Below are 12057 nucleotides of genomic sequence, written 5' to 3' on the forward strand. Positions count from 1 at the left end.
GAGAGGACACGAAACAAGAAATTAAAGAGGGGACTTTACAACAGACACCACAGAAATGCAAACGATCATAAGAGGCTACTAAGAGCAATTATACAGCAACATATTTGACACTCTAGGAGAAATGGATAAATTTCTGGAAACATACAACCTACCAAGAGTGAATCACGAAGAAAAAGAAAATCTGAATTAGTACAGAGGTTGAAACAATAATCAAAAATTCCGAATAAACAAAAATCCAGGACCAGATGGCTTGACTGGTGAATGCTACCAAACATTCAAAAAATAATTCATATCAACCCTCAAACTCTAGAGAGAGAGCACTATCAAACTCCTTTTATGGGGCCAGCATTATCCTGATACCAAAACCAAACAAGGATGCCACAGTAAAAGAAAACTACAGTATGTCTCCTATATACAAACAAGTTCTGTTCTGAGAGTGCATTTGTAAGTCCAATTTGTTTGTCCATCCAAAAAAGTTAGCCTTTGTACCCAACTAACATAATTGGCTCTATGTTACTGTACTGTAATAGATTTATAATTCTTTTCACACAAGTAATACATAAAAAACAAACAAAAAACATTTTTAATCTTACAGTGAAGTACCTTGAGAAGTACAGTAGAACAGTACCACAGCTGGCATACAGGGGCTGGCATTAAGTGAACCGCAAGAATAGTTATTAGGGTGAGGAGGTAGGAGATGGTAGAAGTGAAGGATCGTCAGCAGTAGGAGATGCAGGGCAAGCTGCAATTTCTCTCATGCCTGATGTTGATGGCACAGGTTCTAGTTCCTTGCTGGAACCAGATGCACATTCACATTTTTGAAAGTTTGAAACTTGAGAGTTCAAATGTAGGGGACTTAGCTATATATAGGTCAATATCCCTGGTGAAATAGATGCAAAAATCCTCAACAAAACATTAGCAAACTGAATTCAATAAAACACTAAAAGGATCATATAGTATTGTCAAGTGGGATTTGTTCCAGTGGTGCAAGGACGTTCAACAGCTACAAATCAGTGTGATACACATTAACAAAATAAAGGGTGAAAATTATATGAACTTTTTAATAGATGCAGAAAAAACATTTGACAAAATTCAATAGCTATTTATGATTAAAAACTCTCAACAAAGTGGGTAGAGAGGGAAATTACCCCTCTAATAAAGGCCATCTATGACAAGCCCACAGCTAACATCATATGTAATGATGAAAGCTGGTACCTTTTTCTCTAAGATCAGAAACGAGACAAGGATATCCACACTTCACCACTTTCATTCAACACAGTATTGGCAGTCTGAGTCAGAGCAATTAATGAATAAAAAGAAATAAAAGACATCTAAATCAGTAAGGAAAAATAAAACTACCACTCTTTGCAGATGACATGATAGAAAAATCATAAAAGATCACACCAAAAAACTGTTAGGACTGATCAACAAACTCAGCAAAGTTGCAGAAAACAAATCAATATATAGAAATATGTGGTATTTCTATTATTTCATAATTAATGAACCATCAGAAGGAGAAATTAAGAAAACAATTCCATTTATAATACATTACAAATAAATTATACCTATAAATTTAACCAAAGAAGTGAAATATTTTTACACTGAAAACTATATGACAGTGATGAAAAGAACCCAAGAAGACACAAATAAATGGAAAGATATTCCATGCTCATGTATTGAAAGAATCAATATTGTAAAAATATCCAAAGTTATCTACAGATTCAATGCAATCCTTATCAAAATACCCCTGGCATTTTTCACAGGAATAGAAATGTTTTTAAAGTTTGTGTGCAACCACAAAAGACTTCAAATAGCTGAAGCAATTTTGAAAAAGAACAAACTTGGAGGCATTATGCTCTCTGATTTCAAACTATATTACAAAGCTCTGATAGTCAAAATAGTTATGGCATTGGCCTAATAAAACACACAGGTCAATGGAACAGAATAGAAAAACCCATAAATAAATTCATGAATATATGACAAAGGTTTAAGAATATACAATGGGGAAAAGATAATTTCTTCAATAAAGTATGTTGGGAAAACTGGACAGCCACATGCCAAAAAAAAAAAAAAAGAACTGGAACACATTCTTATACCATACACAAAAGTTAACTCAAAACTAATTAGAGATCTGAACAAGAGAGACCTGAAACCATAAAACTTGCAGAAGAAAACATAGGTGGTAACCTCCTATCATTGATCCTGGCAATTATCTTTTGGATTTGACACCGAAAACAAAGGCAAGCAAAGTAAAAACACACAAGTAGGGGTTGGTTTGTTTCTGCTTCTGCATGGAGAAGGAAACCATCAACAACATGTAAATATAACCTAGAGAATGGGATAAGAAAATTGCAAATCATATATCTGATAAGGGGCTAATATCTAACACATATAAGGAACTCATACAACTCAAAATCAAAAACAAAAACTATCAAACAATCCAACTGAAAAATGGACAATGGATCCTAACAGACTTTTTTTTTTCCCCCAAAGAAGACAGAGAGGGCCAAAAGGTACATGAAAAGATGCTCAGCACTGCTAATCAGAGAAATGCAAATCAAACCACAATGAGGTATCACTTTATATCTCTCACACCATTAGAATAGTTATTATCAAAAAGACAAAAAATAACAAGTGTTGGCAAGGATGGAAAAAAATGGAACCCTTGTGCACAAGGTAAATTGGTGCAATAACTGTGGGGAAAAAAGTATAGAGCTTCCTCAGAAAATTTAAAAATAGAACTATCATATGATCCAGTAATTCTAAGTATTTATCTGAAGAAAACAACAACAGTCACTTGAAAAGATATATGTACTCTCACGTTCAGTGCAGCATTATTTACAATAGGCAAGATATGGAAACAAGCTAAATGTCCACTGACAGATGACCAGATAAACAAATTGTGAACCCACTCCAGTATTCTTGCGTAGGGAATGCTCATGGACAGAGGAGCCTAGCAGGCTGCAATCCATGGGGTCGCAAAGAGTCGGACCCAACTGAGAGACCAAGCACAGCACACAGCACAGCGTATGTATATATACTCATATATATATGAATACTCTTCAGCCATAAAAAGGAATGAAATCTTGCTATTTGGGACTACACAGACAGACTAGAGGGTATGGAACACATTCTTACACCACACACAAAAGTTAACTCAAAATTAGAGACCTGAATGAAAGAGACCTGAACCATAAAACGTGTAGAAGAAAACATAGGTTTTTCTATGTTAAGCAGAAAAAGTTAGAGAAAGACAAATATCATATAATCATATATGGGCTCTAAAAAAGCAAAACAAAACCATGAACCCACAGCTACAGAGAACAGATTGGCGGATGCCAGAAGGTGGGGTGGGGGTAAGGGGGGCAGGTAACAAGTGGTTGAAATTGGTGATCATAAGGAACAAATTTACAGTTATAAAATAAGTCACAGGAAAATAATGTACAGCATGGTGACTATAGTTAACAATACTGATTGCATATCTGAAAGTTGCTAGGAAAGTAAATCTTAACAGTTCTCATCACAAGAAAAAAAATGGTAATTATGTATGATGACAGATATTAACTTACAGTGGAGGTTATTTTGTAACACAGAAATATAGAATCATTACATAGTATACTTCAAACAAACTAATACAATGTTATTTGTCCTTTATACCTAAATAAATAAGGATTCCATTGACAAAAATAAACTATTTGTCTACCCTATTTAAAAAAAAATTACACACTCTGTCCCAGCATCTCTGACTACATTATTCAATCTGTGCTTTTACTTTCCCAAACACTTAATATCTTCTACCATACACATAATTTTTCTTTCATTATGATTATTATTTGTCTTTTTCTACATAGAATATTGGTAGAGTCCTAATGAGAGTCCATTGAATAAATGAATGAATGACTTTATGTGGATACATACATTAAAAGGGGCTTCCCTGGTGGCTCAGATGGTAAAGAATCTGCCTGCAATGCAGGAGACCTAGGTTCGATGCCTGGGTTGGGAAGATCCCCTGGAGAAGGGAATGGCTACCCACTCCAGTTATTCTTGCCTGGAGAATTCCATGACAGAGGAGGCTGCTGGGCTACAGCCCATGGGTTGCAAAGAGTCAGACACAACTGTGCAACTAACATACATTAAAAAAAAAAAAAATAGAAATATTGCAAAATGCTAACCGTAGTTCTCTTTTTAGATGGTATGATTATTATTTTCTTCTTTATACTTACTAGGTTGTACAAATTTTCTGCAATGAACATGGATAACTTTTAAAAGGAAAAGTAGTGTATATATGCATGTATATGTTTACAGAATGTTAACTTACATCTCTAAGTAGATCTTAACCCCTGAATTACACTAGATATGTTATATTTCCAAAGATTTCCTGGAGAAATGAATTTAACAGTCTTTGTCATCAACCTTTGCCATCCTGGAGACCTGGAGAGTCACAAAATATTTTTATCTAACTTAGTTCTGCTTGCCACTTGGCAAGATTAAATAGTGTCTCTGGGTCTACTGTCAGGCATTAAGGGGTACTGAAGACAAGAAAAAAGGAAGAAAGAGCTTTTTTTTTTTTACAGTGATTGAATAATGACAATAAAATCAAGGTAAGAGAAAGATGAGCAGGAAGGATATAACAATTATAAGTTGCAAACATTTACTGATCCTCTTTTACGCACTAGCTCCCTATAAGTGGGTGCTAAGGTTTGTATAAAAGTGATTGTCACAGAGTGCCTGCCCTCAAGGAGTTTATAATATAGCAGGGGGACTCAAAATTAATGTTTATGCCTTGTCTCTTCCCATATCCCCAGCAGGCCTTTGCGTCTAAAGGCATTCTGCTTATTAGTAACTGCATTAAGTGGGCAGCTGCTGGGAATGGATTAAACAGCTATTGAAACAAGTATTTGACTATTTTCAATTGTCCTGTGGATTACTCCCATATGCGTTATATGCTTTATTTTATTGGGCGGTATCTTTTTGTTTCATTTTAATCCTTGATTAGTTTTCCTTAGCACAGTTATGACATGTGCTTTGGAAGATTTCAAAATAACCTTAAGAATGCTGCTGCTGCTGCTGCTAAGTCGCTTCAGTCGTGTCCGACTCTGTGCGACCCCATAGACGGCATCTCACCAGGCTCCCCTGTCCCTGGGATTCTCCAGGCAAGAACAATGGAGTGGGTTGCCATTTCCTTCTCCAACACATGAAAGTGAAAAGTGAAAGTGAAGTTGCTCAGTTGTGTCTGAAGTCTTAGCGACCCCATGGACTGCAGCCTACCAGGCTCCTCCGTCCATGGGATTTGCCAGGCAGGAGTACTGGAGTGGGGTGCCATTGCCTTCTCCGAACCTTAAGAATAGGCTGAAAGAAATGGGTAAACCTAGAACAGGAGAGAGAGTCACACTGGAATTCCAGAGCCAAGCACAAATGATTCACAGATTTGTTGTTTGAGGTATTGATCTGGGGTGTCTCTTTTTCTTGCCAGAAAATGGAAAAGAGTTTTCAGGGCTCCTATCAATCCTTCCTGTTTTCTACCTCTTGGGAGATGACAAAAAAGATGGTCACTGTCTGACACAGGATATTTTTGATAAGCAGTCTTTGTAAGTTTTCTCTGAAGAACCCAATTTCTTTGACTTTCCCTCCTGACTCTTTAAAAATAGTTCTTCACGCCCTCCTGAAGCTAGGGACCCTTTCCCAAACATCAGTGTTACAGGCAATGTTTAAATTCTTTCAGATCTGAAAGTAATTGTTTCTTAGCTAGAAATTGAATTATACTTCCATTCTTACATCCAGATAAATGTCTTTCCTTAGGCACCAGTGTTATCAGTATGACTGCTGATTCATCCGCACCCTTGAGTCAGGTGGACCCTGACCTTTCTGCCATACTCACAGTGGCAAGTGTTGGTCTTCCTTTGCACTGTTGAGCCACTCTGGTGGAACAGCTGTGGGAACTGAAATTAGGAGACCCGGGCTCAGGTCCCAGACTTACTACTTCTGGTCTGTGACTTTGGTTAAACTAAGTCTGTAATCTATCCAAGGTGGCTGTGAGCACTGAACACAAAGCAAGAGCTAAATCCTTTGTAAAATAGAATCAAAATCATCAAGACCCGCCTTCTGTTCTACTTTTGTTTATTTTTTGGTAACAAATTTCTTGACTCTTCCCCTGCTCCTTACCATCCAAAGGCATTTCCTTTGTATATAATACTTCACTAGCCCCTCCTTACCTGGTTAATGCCCATTCTGCCTTCAGGTACCATCCTGTCTCTACATCGCCTCCCCTGATTTCTTACCTGGGTAATTTCCTCTTAAAGTAGGCTTAATGATACCATGAATCTTTCCTCCTCAGCTATTGGAACAATTATAATTTTCCACAAGTTATCACTTGATTTACAAGATTACTTGACTACTGAAAGTCAGTGTATCTCAGGAGGCAGACTACTGGATTCTGATCCTGGCTAACACTCCCTAGCTGTGTCATGTTGGGCAATGTAATGAACCCTGCTTTGCCTGAGATACTGAATCTATAAAAGATACTTGCAATGCCTACCACATTGGGCTGTGGTGAGAACTAAATGAGTCAGTATACTAAACCACTTCAAATGGTGCCAGGCACAGACCAGTGCCCAATGAATGTCACCTACCATTGTGAAGTGTGGCCACCACGATCATGGAAGCTCCATAAAGATTATGCTTTGTCTTTCAAGTACAAACATAGGATTTGGCTTAGATTAAGTGCTTTGAAAGATTTGTTGAATATAATAATGGATACTTGAATTAATGGATTCAATTCTAAACCTGTCTTTATCTTAAGAAATGCTGGATCATGAATTCCGTTCCATTATCCATGTTACATCAATCATGCAAATGTTAAAAAGCATAGGGCTTAAGACCAAATCTTTAAAAAAAAATAGTCCCCTAAATTATAGTTAAATCACTGATAACTCTTTGTATACACCATGAACTTTCATTCCATTGGGTGCTACCTAGCTATTTATTTCTCATGTCTAAAATAATAAACAATAAACATTTACCAGAGTATAAAGAATTTTGCCAGACATTTTTGGACAATAATGAATGAGTAGCTCTATTGGAGATGCTGGTTCGGAAGTTACAACATGAAGGTTAGAGCATAATATCAAACAAAGGCCCTCATGCTAAGTACCAAAAGAGGAATAGACAAGTTCTGTTGGTGGTGACAGATAGTAAAGGACTTTTAGTCGTAGATCAAGGAAAATGGAAAAATCCAAAATTACTTATGTTTGGCTCTCCCCGCATCTACCAAGCCCATCATTTTATTAACATGTAAAATGACTCTGAGTTACTTTTCCTACCCTGTTGTGGCCTGTACCTGCTATGTTCTCCTCTAATGGTTTGTTTTAAAGTTTTATAGATGTAGACAGTTTAACTCAAACATTTCCACTGTATTAACTTTCTTAGTCTTAAAAATCTAAAATATCCTAATGATTGTAGGTACAATAAAAGTATATAATAAAAAGTAATTATTTCATATAAAATACATCTTTTTTAAAATTTCATGTAATTGGGTCTCTGTTTCAGTGAAGGAGCAAAAGAAATACACATGGAGAAAATAAGACAATCAATGGTTGCCAGGGTGGAATGAGAAGAGATGAATAGGCAGAACGCAGAGGCTTCTCAAGGCATGAAATACTGGCACGATTTTACAATGATGGACACATGTTATTCAGCCACACCAAGAAAGAACCCTAAGATAAACTATGGACTTTGGGTGATTGCTGTATGTTAATATAGGTTCATCTCTGATTTTTAAAAAATGTATCTTTGTGGTGAGAGATGTTGATAATGGGGGAAGCAATGCACATATGGGGGAAAGGGTGTATGGAAAGTCTTCCCGTCCTTATACATATAGAGGGTGCATATATTGAGCATATTATAGCAGAAAGACAGAAAGGAAAGAATCTGGGCTTCGGATGACATCTCTAACTACTGTGCTCACCTTCCAGGTACTGCTAAGTCACTTCGACTCTGTGCGACCCCATAGACATCAGCGCACCAGGCGCCCCCGTCCCTGGGATTCTCCAGGCAAGAACACTGGAGTGGGTTGCCATTTCCTTCTCCAATGCATGAAAGTGAAAAGTGAAAGTGAAGTCGCTCAGTCGTGTCCAACTCTTAGCAACCCCATGGACTGCAGCCCACCAGACTCCTCCATCCACGGGATTCTCCAGGCAAGAGTACTGGAATGGGGTGCCATTGCCTTCTCCACTTCCAGGTACATGAAAAACTAAATATGCTTGTTACTGACAACCCTTCATTGACTATTCTGTTACAAGCAGACAGAATTATGTGATGTATTAGTGTCCCTTGGCCACCACACTGCAAGACCACACAGTATCAAAAATATCAAAACTTGGTTATTTTTGAAATGGTCCACGTGAATCAGAGAAATGTCTGAAACACGGCAGTGGACTGGCTCGTGGGAGTTAAGGAATTGTGGGTTCTGCCATTTTAATGCCGGCACCAACCAGTTAAGTGAATGGTAGTGATCAAGTCATGTATTTTCTTTTGTGTGCAATTTCCTTACCTGTGAAGTACGGGGTTTACACTAAGAAAGAAAGCACCTAAGTCCTTTTCATCACTAACATTCTCTGACTTTGTGTTTATAGTAGTATGCAGGGCTGGATTCCCCCAGGAAGCAGACTGAATCAGAGATGAGCATTGAGGAGGTTTATTAGGAAGTGCTCTTAGGATCATCACCTGGGGAGGAGCTGGGGATTGGCCAGAGGGAGCAAAAGAGCCACAATGCAATCTTAATGGAAGCTGAAGCTGGGATGTTGGAGTGAGAAGGCCAGGTCTTATTATCCCACATCAGTGAGTCAGTGGAGGAGGCTGTCCCAGGAAGTGTGCAACCTTGGATGAAGGTCTTTCTCTTCAGCAAATGGAACCCATGTAAAGGACTGGGGGCAGAGGGCCTTATGTGGGGAGTACTCTCAGCAGGGGGAGAATAGGCTTTCACTTCTGAAGGGGATCTAAGCAGTGCCATAAGCCATCTGCCATGGATAGGAACCAAAGCTGATTTGTGTTATCAACATAAGGTTGACATTATGATCTTTCCATTTGAATAAGAACAATCAGTATGGAAAACTTTTAAACCTTCATAACAGTTGAGAGAACTGTAGAATGAATCTATTCCTTCCCTCAGCCTCAATAATGGTCCACATTCTGCCACTCTTGTTCCATATCATCTTCACTTCTACCTTTTACTCCCTTTGCTGGAGTATGTTAAAGCAAATTCAAAATATTATACTAGTCACTTACGGTTGATTAAACTCAACATAATACAGGGTGTCCATATGTGTCTCTAATCTTAGAGGTTTTCATTGACTAGATTATTATTTTAAATTAACAATATCAATAACATACAGCCTGACTCTACGAGTTCATGTCAAGGGCTTCTCATGGAGCTCGGAAATCATACCTTCGGACCCAGGAGATTTCCCCTACCCCTTTTTTCCCCCTGTAGTAGTAAACTTAGCAGTGTGCAACTGGGCTGTAGACAGGGGGCAGCGGGTCCCCTCACCAGCCACGCTGATTAGGGGCTGCAAGTGAGTCGTGTGCTCTGCCACCACTGTTCAGATGAACAATGGCCAGCTATGAAGCATTACTTGGTAAATAACTTTGTGGTTTCCAGTGTCAATAGATTCAGGTTTCAAAATGGTGTTTGTTTTATCTATGCTCGCACTTTTCCAAAACTTTTTCACATAATGGCCATGTTCGAGCTGTCTCATTTCCAAACAACCATGTCCAGTGACTCTCGAATAAAATGGAGGGTCTCAGGCCTGCCCCTGTAAAAGGGGTGTCAGACCTAAAGGGGTGACAAACAAAACCAAAGCTTTGATTCCTCCTAAAAGCCAACTGGGGACTTTGCTGGTGATCCAGTGGTTAAGAATCTGCCTTGTAATGCAGGGGGTGTGGGTTTAATCCCTGGTCAGGGAACTAAGGTCCCATATATGGGCAACTAGGCCCTCAGGCCAAGACTACTGAGCCAGCATGCTCTGGAACTTGAGAGGCCTGCAGGCCACCACTAAGACTCCGTCCGCTGCACCCAAGAGCAGATGCAGCCAAAAATGTTAAAAAGTCAATTGGTAGGCTAGGGGAAAAGTCCAGACTGAACCATGTCTTGATGTATATGTTATCTCAGGAATTCATACGAGGGATCTGCTCCTTACTTTGCTTTCTGGAAAGTGCATCTTTAACTCCGTGCCGTTTTCCTCCTTAACGGAAGCCGACTGCAAAGCTAGACAAATGTTTTCGAATGCTTAAGTGATTGTCAAGAAGCCTGAAGGCCTGACAGAATGGCTTCAGCCACTGCTCCACGCTGCATCTTTATCCAGGAGCACAGCACTAGTTCCTATTTATGGACTGCACCCTGCTCCGTGGGCAGAACACACAGCACAACTACCAGAGCAAGACAGATGAGGACTAGAGACTGCAGAGCTGGAGAAAACTCTAACTCAAAAAGATACGTGCACTCCAGCGTTCACTGCAGCACTGTTTACAATAGCCGAGACATGGACGCAACCTAAATGTCCATCAACAGACAAATGGATAAAGAAGATGTGGTACATAAATGTTAATCAGAATAAAGAAGAATGAAATAATGCCATTTGTAGCAACATGGATAGATCTAGAGATTAACATACTAAATGAAATCAATCAGACAAACAAGCTCTAGCCATGGCATCCAGAGAAGAAAAAGAAATAAAAAGGAATCCAAAGTGGAAAAGAAGTGAAACTGTCACTGTCTGCAGATGACATGGTACTATACATAGAAAATCCTAAACATGCTACCAGAAAACCACTAGAGCTCAGCAATGAACTTGGTAATGTTGCAGAGTACAAAATTAATACACAGAAATCTCTTGCATTTCTATATACCAACAACGAGAGATTGGAAAGAGAAATTAAGGAAACAATCACGCTTACCATCACATCAAAAAGAATAAAATACCTACTAATAAATCTATGTAAGGAGGCAAAAGACTTGTACTCTGAAAACTATAAGAAGCTGATGATAGAAACTGAACATGACACAGATGGAAAGATATGCCATATATGCCATATTCTTGTAGTAGAAAAATCAATATACTGCCCAAAGCAATCTATAAATCCAATGTAATCCCTATCAATTTACCAGTGACTTTTTTTTTCCAGATTTAGAACAAAAAAAAAAATCTTAAAATTTGTAGGGAAACATGGAAGATCCTGAATAGCTAAAGCAATCTTGAGTAAGAAAAATAGAGCTGGAGGAATCAGGTGCCTTGATTTCAGGCTAAGCTACAGTCATCAAAACATTATGGTACTCACACAATGGAACTGGACTGAAAGCCCAGAAATAAACCCACATACCTATAATCAATTAATCTTTGACAAAAGAGGCAATAATATACAATAGGAAAAAAACAGTCTCTTCAAAAAGTGGTGCCAGGAAAACTGGATTGCTACATGTAAAAGAATAAAATTAAAATGTTCTCTAGTACCATATATAAAAATAAACTAAAAATGGCTTAAAGACCTAAATGTAACCTATAAACATATAAAACAGAGGAAAACACAGAATACTCTTTGATATTTTGATCCACCTCTCAGAATAAGAAAAATAAAAATAAGTGGTACGTAATTAAAGTTTTTGCACAGCATAGAAAGCCATTAACAAAATGAAAAGGCAACCTACAGAATGACAAAATATTTGCATATGACTGACAATAGATTAATTTCTAAAATTTAAAAACAGCTCACACATCTCAGTATCAAAAAAACCACCCAATCAGAAACTGGGCAGAATATATAAATAGACATTTAACCAAAGAAGACATATAGATGGCCAAAAAGCACATGAACAGATGCTCAACATTGCTAAATGTAAGATAAATGCAAATCAAAACTATAATCAGGAGTTACCTCAAACCAGTCAGAATGGCCATCATCAAAAAATCTATAAACAATAAATGCTTGAGAGGGTGTGGAGAAAAAAGAACCCTCCTACACTGCTGGTGGGAATGTCAATTGCTAGAACCACTATGGAGAACAGTA

The sequence above is a fragment of the Bos grunniens genome, chromosome 7 (genome assembly GCF_055505025.1).
Source record: "Bos grunniens cultivar Pamir isolate PY7600 chromosome 7, Bosgru_T2T1.0, whole genome shotgun sequence".
Lineage (NCBI taxonomy): Eukaryota > Metazoa > Chordata > Mammalia > Artiodactyla > Bovidae > Bos > Bos grunniens.